Raw genomic sequence first — 16,375 nt, forward strand, 5'->3', positions numbered from 1 at the left:
TGACATGATGAGAAAGGCACTTCACCTCTGTGGTGTTCCCCTGCACCCCATAATCCCTGTCTAATCATTAGAAAAAACATCAGACAAACCCAGCTTGAGGGAAGTTTTACAGAATAATTGACCAGAACTTTTTTTTACAAGTGCCAGGTTATAGGAGACATGGGCAGACCAGAGAAGCCTAAGGAGGTGAGACACCTAAATGCAACATAGGGTGCTGGAATGGAAAAGGATATTGGTGAGAAAACTGGTAACATCAAATAAAATCTGGAATTTAGTTAATTTAAATATATATATGATCTGAATATCCCAATTAAGAGGGTATCAGATTAAACATTTTTATTTAATTTTAATTTCTGTTAAATACTTAAAATTCTCTTAAGCATTTAAGGAATAAATGATAACAGTTCCATACAAACTTTTCCAGAATATTGAAGAGAGGGAAATTCATTCTGTGAGTTATCTAGACAAAAACAATACCCATCTCTCCCTCCCTCGCAAAAAAAGGTACAGACCAGTATCACTCATGAACCTATTTTCCAAAACTCTTAATAAAATTTTAGCAAATTAAATCCAACAAGATATAACATTGATAAAGCAACAATGGCCAAGTGGTATTTAACCAAAGAATGTAAGATTTGTTTAAAGTTTGAAGACCAGTGTAATTCACCTTATCAACAAACTAAAAGAGAAAGACAACACATATTACCATTTCAATAAATGCAGAAAGAGCATTTGACAAAATTCAACATCCATTCTTTATAAATACATATCAGAAAAAGAAAAAATATCTTCCTCGACTCAATAAAGGCCATCTACCAAAAACCATTTCACTTAATAGTACAAAATTGAATACTTTCCTTCTAAGATCAGGTACATGGCAAAGATAGCCACTGTCTCCACTTCTGTTCAATCTTGTGTGGAAGGTTTCGGTCAGAGAAACAAGGAAAGAAGAAATAAATAGCATATAAATTTGATAGTGTGATAAAGAGCCTAATATCAGTTTTTTCCTTCTGCAATGTGCTTATTATGTGCCAAAAAACTACACCACAGCTTACTCCACACATCTGTAAGACAGTGCAGTCTTGCCTGCATATACTAATTAGGTAGAGACTTCACACACAGCTTCACAAAACCCTTATATCATTTTTTCATGTTTGCCTGTTTATAGCTTTAAAAGAAAAACCAAGAGGTTTATTTAAACAACAGGTGCTTTACTTGAGGGGAAAACTATCTAGGATTCACTTCTTTTAGAGTAATTTACCCCTACTTTAAAAAGACTGCCTTACTTGTAACATTTACATACGAAAGAGTCGTTAAAATTGTTCTTGGTTTAACAATGATAAATGAAGAACATTAGAATTCTCCAGTTGAACAAAGTATGCAAGGATTTTTATATTCCTTTTTTTGTTGTTAGTGAGAGCAAAATAACTTATTAGAATATAAAGATAAGAGCTGACCAAGTATGCCACTAGTGGAAAAGGGGTATTTTCACAGAACCAGTGTCTTCCCTCATCCATTTCCATTTAATGTTAACCAAAATGTCGCCGATAGATGCAACCGGTGTTCCAGGCTCTTGACCCGTCCCAGAAAGAATTCAGAGACAAGACTTAGAGGTTAAAAAGCTAAAGTGAGGATTTATTAAAGGATGAATAGTACACTCTCAGGGAAGAGCAGACAGGCTCAGGTGAGCAGCTGCCCTGAGTTTCTTTGGCAAGTTAGTTACATAGGGTGTAAAAATGAATGGGCGGAATATTCATTGGGGAGGGAAGGGTTTGGGGTCGTATTCCCTGATTATCATCCCAACTCCACCTTCCCAAAGGGAGGAGGGATTTTTGTCCTTATTTAGTCTGGATCGGAAGTGTCATGGCGTCAGTGCATGATGGGTACTTCTGATCTGGAAGGCTAATTTTATTGAAATGAGGGCATAATGAGTAAAAGTTTACACTCGGACACTGGAAATTCCTGCCTTTTCTGACCTTTCTTTGTTGGTCTCCAGGCCAAAAGGTGTGGTCCCTTATCAGCCCAAAGATTCCAGCTTTTTCTCTGCCCAAGGATCCCTGCTGCTCACATGATATGTGGTTTCCTGCATTTGGCCTGTGCCCCTCCTTTCTGCCTAATTCCAGCCAGTTGGTCTGTGTCCCCCTTTCTCTGCTCATATCTAGCTATCTGCCTGCTCTAACAAAAACATACCATAATTTTTAAAAAAGCAATATGCTTGTGCATACACCAGTTACTTTATGTATAATAAAGGAATGGGGAAGAGGAAAGATAACTGTATTGTAGCAGTCAGGATGCGGTGGATCCAAATTGCATTCTTCTAATTGAGAATATCCTCTTTGTCTGTAGGATCAGAGTTTGGGAGTAAAATGGCAGGTTTCTTTTTTGGTAGACACCTCTTTTCTGCTACTGGAACACATCAGTTCTATCTCCATCCTCCATTTCTGTGTAGGTGAGTCTGTTTTGTTGATTGGCTGCTCATCATATTGGATTTTGATTTGCCTACTTGACAAACCCTATTGTTCCCAGTAGGCTTTCATTTGTACTAAGTGGTGTGTGCCTCTTACGCTTAAACTGCACCACAGAACCACCCTGTCCTGCCACCTTCAAATTAATATGACCGTGGTTCTCTGTCTTGACTACTTCCTTGGTCTATTTGTCAGCCATGGCAATCTCTGGGGTCTTCCCAGTGGCTGAACCACCAGATCCTCACCAGACATGCACACAAGCAGCCTTAGAAGCCGCAGAGGAAGCTGCTCATAGCTTTGACCTTCATGCCTTCTTTCTATTGTGCCCTCAATCTGGGCAAGCTCAGGCGCTCTCTTTTGACATAAGCAAAAGATTTAAACTAGTCTACAGGAGATTTAAACCACAAAGAATCTGCCATAAAAACTGCACACCAGTTTCCTTTCCTTGCTCTTGCAAACCATTTGCGGACTTTCTTGGGAATACTGCCTTGCATTTCCTAGAAAGCTTCACTGTATGAGCAGTGAAACTTTTCATACCCTCTTGGTGTGTGTGTGTGTGTGTGTGGCCTCATCAGTCTCCACTCCCCAACCAAATTTTGGGTGAAGGTCCATCCTGTACCTGCAGGTCATAATAGGAATAGATGCCACTGTCTTTTTTCACAGATGACATAATCATCTATATAGACCATCCAATGGAACCTCCACAACTGTAGTAGAAATACTAGGTGAGTTCAGCAAGGCAACAGACTACAAGGTACAAAAATCTATTGTATTTCTTATATACTGGCAATGAACAATTAGAAATTGAAATTTTAAAAAGTACCATTTACAATGCATCAAAAACTCTGAAATACTTAGGGGTAAATCTGACAAAAGATTTCATTACTTGTACATTACAAACTATAAAATATTGCTGAGAGGAATTAAAGAAGATCTAAATAAATGAAGATATATATTGTGCCTCACAATTATGAGATTCACTATTTTAAAGATTCAACTGTCCTCAATTGATCTATATAGTCAGTACAATCTCAGTGAAAATTCCAGATAGGTTTTTTTGAAAAAAATAAATGGACAAATTCCTTCTAAAACTCTTTGAAATGAAATTTTATTTTCACACACACACGAATGTCTATGAATGTACATAGTAGCTTTAGTTACAACAGCCAAAAGTTGGAAACAACCCATATGTCCTTCAGTTAGTGAATGGCTAAACAAACCGTGTTATATCCTCATGGAATTCTACTCAGCAACAAAAGGAATGAATTACTTACACATGTAACAACATGTATGAATCTCCAGGGGATTATGCTGAGTCAAAAAGTTAATACCCCAGTTACATACTTTATAATTCCATTTACATAACATTCTTGAAAGGTAAAATTATGGAAATGGAGAACAGATTAGGGCTGCCAGGTCTTAAGGAGGGGGTTGAAGGAAGAAGGGAAGTAGATGTGGCTATAAAAGGACAACATGAAGGAGTCTTGTGATGATGGAAATATCCTGAAAGTATCGATGGCAAAGTTGTGACGCTGTATAGAGTATTGCAAGATATTACCATTGGAGGAAATTGGATAAAGGGTACATGGGATCGCTTTGAATTATTTCTTGTAACTGCATGAGAATCCAGAATTACTTCAAAATAAGAAGTTAAAAATTTGAAAAAGGTAGGCCCAAAAGAAAATAAATTCTAAGGTGGTAGACCGAAACCCAACTACATTAAATGTAAATTCACTAAATATGTCAAATTAATGAGTAAGATTGTCATTATTTATTTTAAAAATAATACTGTTTAATAAGAGACTTTAAAAATAAAACAGATTAAAAGCAAAAAGGTAGAAAAAAATAGTATGCACTAGCCAAAAGAAGGATGGTGAAGCTATAGTAATATCAAAACAGATTAAGACATGTAAGCTGACTATACTTGAATAAAAAATATATACATACAAAAAAACTTAATCCAGAAAAAAAACAGATTGAGACAAAAAGCAGTATTATAAATAAAAAGTAAATTCCATAATTTCCTATTGGATCAATCCAACAGGAAACTATTACAACTCTAAATATGTATCATAAGAGCACTTTAAAATATATAAAGCAAAGCTTAACAGAAATAAAAGCAGAAATAGACAAATCTACAAGTATCAAAAAGGAAATCAGGAAGCTGGATGGACATAGAACAACCAACTCTGTTCTCTTCTCACCTCTTAACAAAATAATTAGCAAAAAAATAATTCTTATAGTAGACAGAAAAAAAAGGATTGTTGGTAAAGACATGTAAGACTAAGCAAAATTTATTTATAGGATATGTTCTCTCTATGCAGTGTTTGGGAGCCCCTTTTCCCTTCCCAGAAACAGATTCACACTACTCTGAAACAGTGCCCATTATCATCTAGTGAGAAAGGAAGACTGTCTTCTACTGCTTCCTAGAGATAACAGTCCTATGGGCTTAGTATACCTTCCTGGTAAGTTTATGAGCCAGAAGCCTCTCTGATACCTTCAACGACTGTAAGTTCCTGATGTTTAGCATGCTGTAGTCTGCAGTATTTTGTTCTGTTAACATACCATAGCACAAAAGCACAGAATAGTGTTTTCATAGATATTTTCTCCATGTTGGTCTCTATTGCAAAATTATTGCAGTGAGTCTTCGACTTTCATTGTGAATTATTTTTTGATTCTTCTTAAGTCAGAGCAGAACTCACATGAAATGCTCAAAATAATTATCAGGTCTTTGGGGCAGGTGTGATTCTTAGGTTTTTGTTCCTGGTTCCTTCTCTACTTTTCCCCTTCCACTTTTCCCTCTTGACGTCGGGGCTATTTGAATTATTGACATAAACTTTCATTTCATGGCTCAATGTCTTTGCCTTCTTCAACAACATCTTTCTAAATTACCTGTATCACCTTTGTCCGTGTAGCACACACCGAACGTGGAGTAACAGTGTTAAAAAAAAAGCATGGGTGCTTCCAGTAATACACACTCACAAATCTCTAATTTTTTTCCATTTCATATTTTGGTGAGTCTGGTTTATTGATTTAACCTGTTAAGTTTCAATATTGCAACAGGTGTCCGCTAGAAAAGCAGAAACATCTACAAAGAATGGACACAAGCACACTGGGAAAACTGCAGGGTCAGAAACAAGAGGTCACTAGAACAGAGGACGCGACGATGCTAACACAAACGGTCGCAAATTCGCACGACCCCAAAGTCAATGGACCTCAGAGTCTCACGACCCCGGAGGCTCCCCAGATTCCACGGCTGAACTCTCCCCCACGCGCTCACGCAACGGCACCCCTCCCTTTAACGACCTGAGGCTCGGGCTGGCCCATCTCGTCTCGCCCCGGTGCCTGATCTTTCTCCATCTTCATCCCACTGAAGTCCAGTCCCGGGTGGAACCGGGACCAGACCGAACTAAACCGATATAGCGGCACTTCCTTCCCTGACCAGGCACCTTAACGTTGAGAACCCGAAAATCCAGCCAACTGTAAGGAGGAAGCGACTTTTTGCAGAAAATAAATTTGGGCCGTTAAGGCCTCTGGGAAATGTAGTCCGGAGCAGGAAAGCGGCGGACCTTTTCAGAGTCTTCTCAGCACCAGGTAGCATTCGTAGGGTCCGAGTGCTGCACTTAACGAAAGGCAGCTGCGGGAAAATGCTCAGCTGAGCCCCCTCAGCGCACCCGAACGCCCGGACGCCGCGGCTGGCGGTTCCCACTCCCCGCCCACAGGAAGGCCAGCCCCGCCCCGGCAAGCCGCGGGGGCCTCTGGGAAGTGTTATCCTGCGCCTAACGGACCAAGGCTCGTGCTGCCCTCGCCACAGCGGGCGCTGACCTCAGTGGCCCCCTCACCTCGGGCGGCACCGCCGGTGCCACCTGGGCGGCGTTGAGGTGTGGGACAGGGGCCTGTGTCCGCGGGCTCGGTGGTGAGTCCTCGGGACGCGGCGAGCTCGGAGTCCGGGACTCTTTGTGCTGGGTGGAGTAGGGGCCTGCGGACCCCGTGCCTGTGTGGCTGGAGGAGGACGCCGGGCACGGCTTTGCCGGTGCGGGTGGTTCCCTGAGGCCGCGGGAGCAGCGTGTGAAGGACTGTGAGCGTGTGGCTAGATAGTACCTTATTTGCCAGACACTTGCCTGTGACCGAGTGTGGCCGTGGAATTCTGTGGGTAAGCGAATTTTGTGGCTTTGCTTTTTCCTTCTCTGTCGCAGTGAACGTGGTTGCGAACGTGTGTGACTGTAGTGAATGAGAAACTCCGAGGATGAAAGGTAGAGTTCGGTGGTGTGTGTAGCTTTGCGATACCAGTTTGTATCAGTGCTTCATTTCTGCAGTTACGGTAATCGGAAATATGTTTTTATATGAGACAATAGCTCCAAAACTTTGTTTTAGCATTTATTTATTTCAAGTTTTATTTTCGTGTATCGGCCACTTTGTGTGCTTACTAATTTCATGCTCCCTGCCTCCCCCCACTCCCCGCCCCAAATCACAGAAATGCCCCTAGAAAACAAAAATCATTCATACTTCTACCAGCCACTGTCAAAATTCATTTACCATCTTTTCCCCCTCCTTCTGTGAATACATACATATGCATTCATTTATTATATATGCATAGTAGCTTAAAAATTGGAATCACACTATACGTACAGAACTGTAACCTACCTATGTCATTTAACAGTACACAATTAATATCTTTACATTTAAACAATTATAAATCTACGCCATCATTTTAAAGTTTTTTATGGCATACACTTAGTGCATTTACCCCTATTGATCGGTAATTTGGTTCTTTTCAGTTTCTTGCTATTATGAAGAATGTGTTTATTAGCAGCTATTTGGCACATGTTGTAAGGCACTTTCTTAATTTGAGGAGGGGAGGGGTAGGGTCTTAAAACTGGAATTGATAGGTCAAAATGTATATGCTTATTTCTTGTTGTTCTGTTTTTGTTTTTAAAGCAATCATTTTCTTGATCGGATCAGGAAACAGCTCACCAGGCTGGAGGATTTGGCCCATACTGAGAAGCAAAGGAGTTTTCTAAACTCAAATTTATTTCTTCTTTTTAAGTCCCCCTCCCGCCTCCGAGAGACTATAGAAATAATTGATCCTTCATCCAGGACCAGGCCCAGGAGATTTACATGCAAATTCCCCCTTTTCTCCCCAAAACCCCCTCTCAAACTTAAAATCCTAGAAGGGGGAAAAAAGGAGAAAACCTTTCTAAACTAGCTGGAACCCTGCCAGCCATCACCACCCACCCCCAATCAGGTGAGGGAAGTGTGGTTGTGTTGAGGGTAGGAGGATGGTTATTCCACCACAACCCCCCCACCCAGCCTCCTCTCTTACCACAAACACCACCCCTTTCCTTTCAGGTGTAGAATCACTTAAGATTTGGGTAAAACTCCCCTCTCTTCCAGGAGACGCTATCTGGAAGCTTTTAGAGGGTGGGGGCAGAGGTGGGGATAGAGGAGGAAAATTCTCCCCAAAAGGCCTAAAGGAGTCATCTCTTCACTCAAAACTGCTCAACATCCCCCCCCCCATTAACCTTTGATTAAGACCTCCTGCTTATGGCAGCTAAACTTTACTTTGCATAACTAAGATTTGCCTCAGAAGAAAGGGGAAGGAGAAGCCACAGCTCTGGCCCATTCTCCTTCACCTCACCTGCTCCCATCCCCACCACCAATCCTCCAGCTCACGGCCTCTGAGTTCCTGAGTTTTCTCACTTTGAGGAGCCACCGAACACAAAGACCCAAATCTGTATATACTTATTAAAAGTTGCCCTACGTCTATCCAATTATTCTCCTATAAGTTTCCAATGATCTATAGTATTATTGGTGTAGTATAAGATTGCCTATATTCAGACACCTTTGATAACAATGGTTATCATTAATATTAGTAATCTTTGTTAACCTCACAGATGTAAAATAATTTCCTTAATTTGTATTTGTTTGATTACTACTGAAGTCAAGCATTTAAAAAATCTTTTTTTAAGAATTATACGTTTTCTAAAGTATTTTTCTAAAGCAGTGTTCTGTTTTCAAATTTCTTTTCCAGGTTCTTTGGGTATTAAGGATTTATTCATTTATCCACTCACCACCGTGACAGGAATAATTATAGATGCTTGGGATATAACATTGGGCAAGAAAGACAAACTCTCTGCTGTCATGGTACTTACATTGTTGTGGGCCAGATAATAAATGAGGTAAGTAAATTAAATATACATTAAATAGTGAAAAATTTTAAGAGAAGAAGTAAAGCAGGATGACATACAAAATCAGGGATGAGAGCTGGAGTTTTAGATGGAGTTGCTAGGGAAGGCAACCTGAAAACATAACATATGAAGGAAGTGAAGGAGATAGTAACACATAATTGAGGGAAGAGTGAGCAACTGTTATAAAGGCCCTGAGGTGGGAATGTGCCTATTATGAAGAGGCTGGTGTCACTGAAATAGAACAGATGAGAGGGGGAGTGGTGAGAGATGGAAGAAGAAAGATAAGTGGACGGAAGAGCAGATCACATTGGGCCTTAGGGGTCATATTAATGATCTTGGCTTTTACCCTGAATGAGAAGGGAAGCTGTTGTAGAGTTTCAAACATGTGAACGATACTATCTGCTTACAGTTTAAGAGGCTTTCTGTGCTCTGATTAGAGGATTACGGGAAGAATAGTGGAAGAGGGCCGGGACAAGGGCAGAGGCAGAGAGACCAATTAGGAAACTATTGCGATAATTTGAGGAAAAGGTTTTGGTGACCTGGACCAGAGTAGTAAAAGTGGTGAGAAGTATTCATGTACTGGATATAATCTAAAGTTGGAGCTGATATAATTTGCTGATAGCTGATGTGGAGTGTAAGTGTGACAAGGTGGCACATTATTTTTTAATCTGAGCAACTTGAAGAATGGAGTTATTAACTGAGAAGGGAAAGTGGGGAAAACTGACTTGGGGCATAGAGAGATAGTGAGATTTCAGTTTGAAATATCGTATGTGAAATATGAGATGCCCATTAGACATTCAGGTGGAAAAACGAAGTTGGCAGTGGGATATACAAGTCTGAAATTCAAAAGAAAGATCTGAGACCTAGGTTGGAGACATACATTTGGGAATTAGCAGAATATAGATGATATTTAAAGCCAGTAGACCAGATGAGATCACTTAGAGGGTAGGGAAGATGGCAAATGGTAGAGGTAAAGGACTTATCTCTGGGTCACTTCAACATGAGGTCTGGGAAGTGAGGAGGAACCAGCAAAAGAGACTGAAAGGGACTAGCTAGAGTGGTTGGAAGGAAACTAGGTGAGTATGATATCCTGGAAACCAAGGGAAGAATGTGTTTTAATGAGAACTGTGTCAGATGCTGCTGATCAGCCAAGTAAAAGAAGACTGAGAAAGGAACATTGAATTTAGCAACCTGAAAATTGGTTGGCGACCCTGAAGAGCAGTTTCAGTGGGGTATGGGTCTAAAGAGAGAACTGGGGAAGAAGAATTTGTGATAATAAGTATAGACAACTCTAAGTTTTTCCCTAAATGGAAGGAGTGAAATAGAGTAGTAGATGAAGTTAAGAGGTACATCATAACTCTGTTGATAAACTGATTGAAATGGTTCAACAGAGAGAGAAACTTGATGAAGCAGAAGAGAAAGGGGAGAAATGCTATAGACTTGTAGCCAGAGCAAATGTTAAGAGAGCAAAAGAATAAAATAATCACTTAGGAGAATGGGACAGAGAATAGAGTAGAGAAATATAATATGATTTCCAGGCAGCATTGAAGACCTACTTGACGTTAGTTTTTGTGAATTTAAAGTGAGCCTATTCTACGTGGTTTAAAAATTTTCTCCTGCAGTGTTCATCTGTATGGTTGTAGCCACAGAAAGGGTAGGGGAGAGTTAGGTTTAACCAGAGTATTTGTCTCATGAACTCAGAACAATGTGAGAGAGAGGCAAGGAAGTCTAAGTTAGCAAGAATTAATTGTACTGATTGACCATGAATTCCAGGCCAAGTAAGTAGAAAAGTAAGGATAGGAAGGGGGTGAGGGGCAATGAATAATTGGTAGAACGAAGGAGTGGAAGTTCCCGATGGTGTTGAATGATTGTTGGATTGAACTACTAGAGGAAGTAAAGCAGAGAGATAGAAGGATATTTTTCCCTTCAGTTGCCAAATGTTCAAAATAGAACAGTTTCTCTTTTTACCACCATACTTGTTTTAGAAAACATGGAAGATTGTCATCTTGTATTTCAGTAGGGGTTACAAAATGGTGATATTCGAATTCTATCATTCCTTCTTCATTTACTAGCTGGCATATTTTCCTAAAGAAAAAATTTCCTTCATCCACTCTGGTTACCCAGAGGTACAGTCTGTACAGGAAAGGCAGAATAAATTGATTCTTTCCCTTTATAGGTTTTCAGGCTATTGAATTGGTTCCCTAGGATCTCCCAGTGAGTTAATCATCTTGCTATTAAACATACTCATTGCTTTTAGCATATCTGATATGTTTCAAAACATTGTGGTTATTTTCTTTTTGAAGCTCAAATTTTCCCATCTTTGACTGTCTTTTCAAGGCGGCTTCTAAGTCCTTTTAATACATCTTCAGAAGTCTTTGATAATGTCTTACACTTCTGTGCGACGGTTTTGTTCGAAGATCATTTTGAATGTTTCCTTCCCTAGTTATGGAATCAGGCATTTGTGTGTGGTACCCTTTATTGGGTAATGGTATTGTGAGACCACAGTTACGATGTTTCTTGCTACTGACATGATCATTGTTTCTAGGCTTTTTTTTTTTTTTTTGGTGGACAGAGCTAGGAAATACATTTTTAAAATTGTTTTAACAGCTTAATTCACATACCATCCATTTTACCCTTTAAAATATACAATTTAATGTTTTCTTAAAAAATATATTCACAAGGTTGTACACCCATCACCATAGTGTAATTTTGGATCATTTTTGTCCTCCCTGAAATAATTATCATTCCCTTTAGCAGTCAACATATTCTCCTGCCTCCTCCCAGTCTAATCAACCACTAATCTGCTTTCTGTCTCTATAAACTTGTCTCTTCAGATATTTCATAGTAATGAAATTGGACAATATGTAGTCTTTTGTGACTGACTTCTTTCACTTGGCATGTTTTCAGTGTTTATTAATGTTGTAGCAGGAAATACATTCTTAACAAAGTAGGCCTCATGAGTTCGTATTGCTATTTCTAATTTAAAATTTTATAAGGAGTTTTTACTTTGGTTTTATTTTTGTATCTTTTATTTCTTCACCTATCCATCTATCTATAGATCTACATATGTGTACATAAATAAGATAATTCAGAGGAATATTATCAGTACTTACAATATTCCAACTGCAAATAATTTAATACTTCTTTATGGATTCATTTGTCCTTGGGAAGTATAGCGCAATTATTGTGCCTAAAAGTAGCTAGAACTAATTTCTCTCTGTACGGTTAAGCCACAAATATGATATATTATTAGATTCATTTGTTTTACTTTTGCTTTTTATTTTTATGTATGACTTTTAACATTGGTTTTAATTTTGTTTTATAATTATATAAAACATTTACATCTTTGGAAAGTCAAATATACAAAACAAAGCATTTTAAAGTATATACAAAACAAATGCACAAAACAAAGAGAAGTCTTGTATAGTTTGAAATCAGGGAGTGTGATGCCTCCTGCTTTGTTATTTCTCAAGATTGCTTTGGCTATTTGGGGTCTTCAGTGGTTCCATATAAAATTTAAGATTGTTCTATTTCCCTGAAAAATGCCATTGGACTTTTGATAGAAATTGCATTGAATTGGTAGATTGCTTTGGGTAGCATGAACATTTTAACAATATTAATTCCTCCAATCCATGGGCCACAGAATAACTTTCTTTTTGTGTCTTCTTCAGTTTCTTTCATGAGTGTCTTGCAGTTTTTATTGTACAGCCTTTTACCTCCTTGGTATTTTATTCTTTTTGATGCAGTTGTAAATAGAATTGTTTTCTTAATTTCTCTTTCTTATAGTTAATTATTAGTGTATAGAAATGCAGCAGTTTCTATGTACTGATTTTGTATACTGCAACATTAATGTATTCATTTATTAGTTCTAACAGTTTTTTTTTCTTTTTTGGCAGTCTGTAGGGTTTTCTGTGTATCATGTTATTTGCAATTAGTGAAAGTTTTACTTCTTCCTTTCCATTTGGATGTGTTTCATTTCTTTTTCTTGCCTAATTGCTCTAGCTAGGACTTCCAGTACTATGTTGAATAAAACTAGCAAGAATGAGCATTCTGTCTTGTCCCTAATCTTAGCAGGAAAGGTTTTAGCTTTACATCGTTAACTATGGTATTAGCCCTGGGCTATGTCATATATATATGTGACTATATATGTAACATTGAGGTATGTTCCCTCTATACTCACTTTGTTGAGAGTCTTTATCAAAAATGGATGTTGAATTTTGTCAAATGCTTTTCTTGTATCTGTTGGGATGATCATATGATTTTTACCATTCATTTTGGTAATATGGTGTATGACATTGATTTATGGATATTGAACCATCCTCACATCCCTGGAATAAATCCCACTTGATCATGGTGTATGATCCTTCTTTATGTTGAGTTCATGTTTGCTAATATTTTGTTGAGGAATATGGCATCATGTTCATCAGGAATATTGACCTGTAATTTTCTTTTCTTGTGGTATCCTTATCTGGTTTTGGTATCAGGGTAATGCTAGTCTTGTGAAATAAGTTTAGAAGTGTTCTCTCCTCTTCTATTTTTTGGAAGATTTTTTAGAAGGTTTGGTAGTGATTTTTCTTTGAATGTTTGGTAGAATTTGGTGCAGCTAATTTTTGTTTGGACCTGGATTTCTGGTTGTTTGAAGGCCTTTTATTACTGATTCAACCTCCTTACCTCTAATCTGTCTATTTAGATTTTCTATTCATAATTCAGCCTTGGATTGTTGTAGTTTTCTAGGAATTTATCCATTTCTTCTAGGTTGTCTAATTTTTTGGTTTATAATTCTTTGTAGTAGTTCCTTATCCTTTGTATTTTGTGGTATCAGTTGTAACATCTCCTCTTTCTGATTTTGTTTGAGTCCTCCTTCTTTGTTGGTGAATCTGGCTAAAGATTTGTCAACTTTGTTTGCCTTTTCAAAGAATCAGTTCTTGGTTTCATTGATCTTTTCTATTGTCTTCTTAGCCTCTTTCATTTTTTTCTGCTCTGATCCTGTTATTTCCTTTCTTCTGCTAAGTCTGGGCTTTTCTAGCTCCTTGAGAAGTAAAGTTGGGTTGTTTATCTGACATTTTTCTTGATTTTTGAGGTAGGCATTTATTGCTATGAACTTCCATCTTAGAACTGCTTTTGCTGCATCCCATAAGTTCTGATGTGTTATATTTCCATTTGTCTCAAGGCATTTTTAATTTTGCTTTTGATTTCTTTGGTTATTCAGTAGCATGTTGTTTAATCTCTACATATTTGTGAATTTTCTAGTTTCCTTCTGGTAATTTATTTCCAGTTTCATACCAGGTAGTTGGAAAAGATGCTGGATATCATTTCAGTCTTCTTAAATTTGTTAAGACTTGTTTTGTGGTCTAACATATCGTCTATCCTAGAGACTGTTCCATGTGCACTTGAGAAAAATGTGTATTCAGGTGCTTTTGGATGGAATGCCTGTATATATCTGTTAAGTCTATCTGGTATAATCTGTTGTTTAAGGCCAATGTTTTTTTTTATTGATTTTCTCTCTGACAGTCTATCCATTGATGTGAATGGGGTATGAAAGTCACCTACTCTTACTATATTGCTACCTATTTCTCCCATTAGACCTGTTAATATTTGTCTTATATATTTAGGTTCTCCTATGTTGGGTGTACGTATATTTACAAATGTTTATTGTCTTGGTGGATTGACCCCTTTATCATTATGTAATGCTCTTTTTGTCTTTTATTGCAATCTTTATTTTAAAGTCTGTTTTGTCTGATGTAAGTCTAGCTACCCCAACTTTCTTTTTGGTTTCCATTTGCATGGAATATCTTTATGGGAAAAGACAGACTCTTCACGTGCAGTCTGTGTGTGCCTTTAGGACTAAAGTGAATCTCTCATAGGCAGCGTATAGATGGGTCTTGTTTTTTCATCCACTCATCCATTCTGTCTTTTGAGCATAGAATTTAATCCATTTACATTTAATTATTGATAGATTTGTACTTATTGCCATTTTGTTAATAGGTTTTTGGCTGTTTTTAATTCCTCTGTTACTTTCTTTTTCTTTTGCTCTCTTTATGGTTTGATGGCTTGCTTTATTGGTATTCTTAGTTTAATTTCTTATGTTTTGTGTATGTACTCTAGGTTTTTGCTTAATGGTTACAATGAAACTTACATAAAATCACCTATATTTATAAAAGTCTAAGTTGATAGCAACTTAATTTTGAATATATTCTTAAACTATATTTATACTCCCCCCACCGCTCACTTAAAAAAAAGTCAGATGCTTCGCAAACTTGCATGTCGTTATCCTTTTGCAGGGGCCATGCTAATAATCATCTCTGTGTTATTCTAATTTTAGAATATGTACTGCTGAATTGAGCACTGAGAAGTTTCTCTTGATCTGTCTTCAAGTTCACTGTTTCCTCAGTCATTTTGTGTCTACTGATGAGTCCACTGAAGGCATTCTTTTTTCTTTTTTTGGAGTTCGATCAGCACTTAGCAATTTTAATTAAAAAAAATCTCAGAATAATTTCAAACTCACAGAAAAGTTGCAAATATAGTACAAAAAACCTCCCATGTTGCCTTAGATTCACCAACTTTTTTTGAATATGAATGTGATTTCTTTAATCAAATGATAAAATATTAAATAAATCTTTAGCACAGAAATACTAAAAATCTTTGTAATCCTGCAAACACAGTGAATCAGTAAGTTGTTTTTCAAGCCTTCAAGTTTAGTGGAATTGACCTGTCATTCAAGCTAAAGCACATCTTTGGCTTCCCAACATTGCCAAAGCTTTAGAAAGATTCACCAACTTTTAATATCTGTCTCTGTCTCTCTCTTACAGACACACACACAATTAATTAGTCTTTTCTGAACGATTTGACTTCAAGCTTCAGGCCTAATCTTACATCACCCTAAATACTCCATTGTGTATTTCCCTAAACAAGGACCTCCCAAGAAGTCAGGGAGTCAACATTGATAAAACACTAGCATTCAAAGAACCTATTCATATTTCAGTTTTGCCAAATGTCCCCAAAATACCGTTTTTAGTTTTCAGGCCCAGGATTCCTTCATACATTACATTTAGTTGTCATGTCTCTTTGGCCTCCTCCAATCTGGAACAGTTCCTCGGTCATTCTGCCTATCATGTCCTTGAGAGCTGAAAAGAATACAGGCCTTATATTCTGTAGGCTGGTTCTCAACTTCATTCCATTGGATGTTTGCTTGTGCCCAGACTCAGGCACGCATTCCTGACAAACTTTGATTTTCTCATTATGTCAGTTTGTCCCATCTCTAGTGATATTAATCTTGATTATCTAGTCAAGTTGATGTCCTCACTGTAAAATTATTTTTCTTTTTAACTGTTGGGAAATGTTCCAATATTGTTTTGAAATCCTGTTCCTTACTGAAACTTCACCCATTCTTAGCCTCCATTGACAGCTTTCGTCTGAACGACTTTCAGGTTGGTAATTGATTTTCTATTTATATTACTCCTTTTACATTTTTTGGTCGGCATTAAACTGCAAAGGATGAACTTTTCTTTCTCCCTACTGATTTATATATCATGGTGAGGTCACGGATTCCTATTTTATTCAATAGGTAGTAATCTGTTACTGTAAATACTTTCGTACTCAGTTTGTCCCCAGTTTGGCCAGTGGGAGCCTCTTTGAGCCAGTTTCTTTATCCTTTTAACACGGCCCTATCAGTTCTTGAGCACTTCCTTAATTTCCAGCATGAGATATTCTAAGCTCATTTTT

At 37.8% G+C, this 16,375-nt stretch overlaps 1 protein-coding gene and 2 pseudogenes across 1 annotated transcript in view; 1 reads left to right on the forward strand and 2 right to left on the reverse strand.

Annotated features, from left to right (window-relative positions):
- Nucleotides 1-2,403: 2,403 nt before the first annotated feature.
- On the reverse strand, nucleotides 2,404-2,664 carry LOC107034605 (small ubiquitin-related modifier 2 pseudogene; annotated as a pseudogene).
- A 2,815-nt stretch (nucleotides 2,665-5,479) lies between these two features.
- ZNF569 (zinc finger protein 569) overlaps nucleotides 5,480-16,375 on the forward strand; it is a 34,929-nt gene continuing 24,033 nt past the window's right edge. Inside the window, 2 exon segments of the mRNA XM_072968659.1 lie at nucleotides 5,480-6,059; nucleotides 8,497-8,644. The gene's annotated coding sequence lies outside the window, so the exon portion shown is untranslated.
- On the reverse strand, nucleotides 14,887-14,999 carry LOC116282298 (U6 spliceosomal RNA; annotated as a pseudogene).

Source organism: Vicugna pacos, chromosome 9 (genome assembly GCF_048564905.1).
Source record: "Vicugna pacos chromosome 9, VicPac4, whole genome shotgun sequence".
Taxonomy (NCBI): domain Eukaryota; kingdom Metazoa; phylum Chordata; class Mammalia; order Artiodactyla; family Camelidae; genus Vicugna; species Vicugna pacos.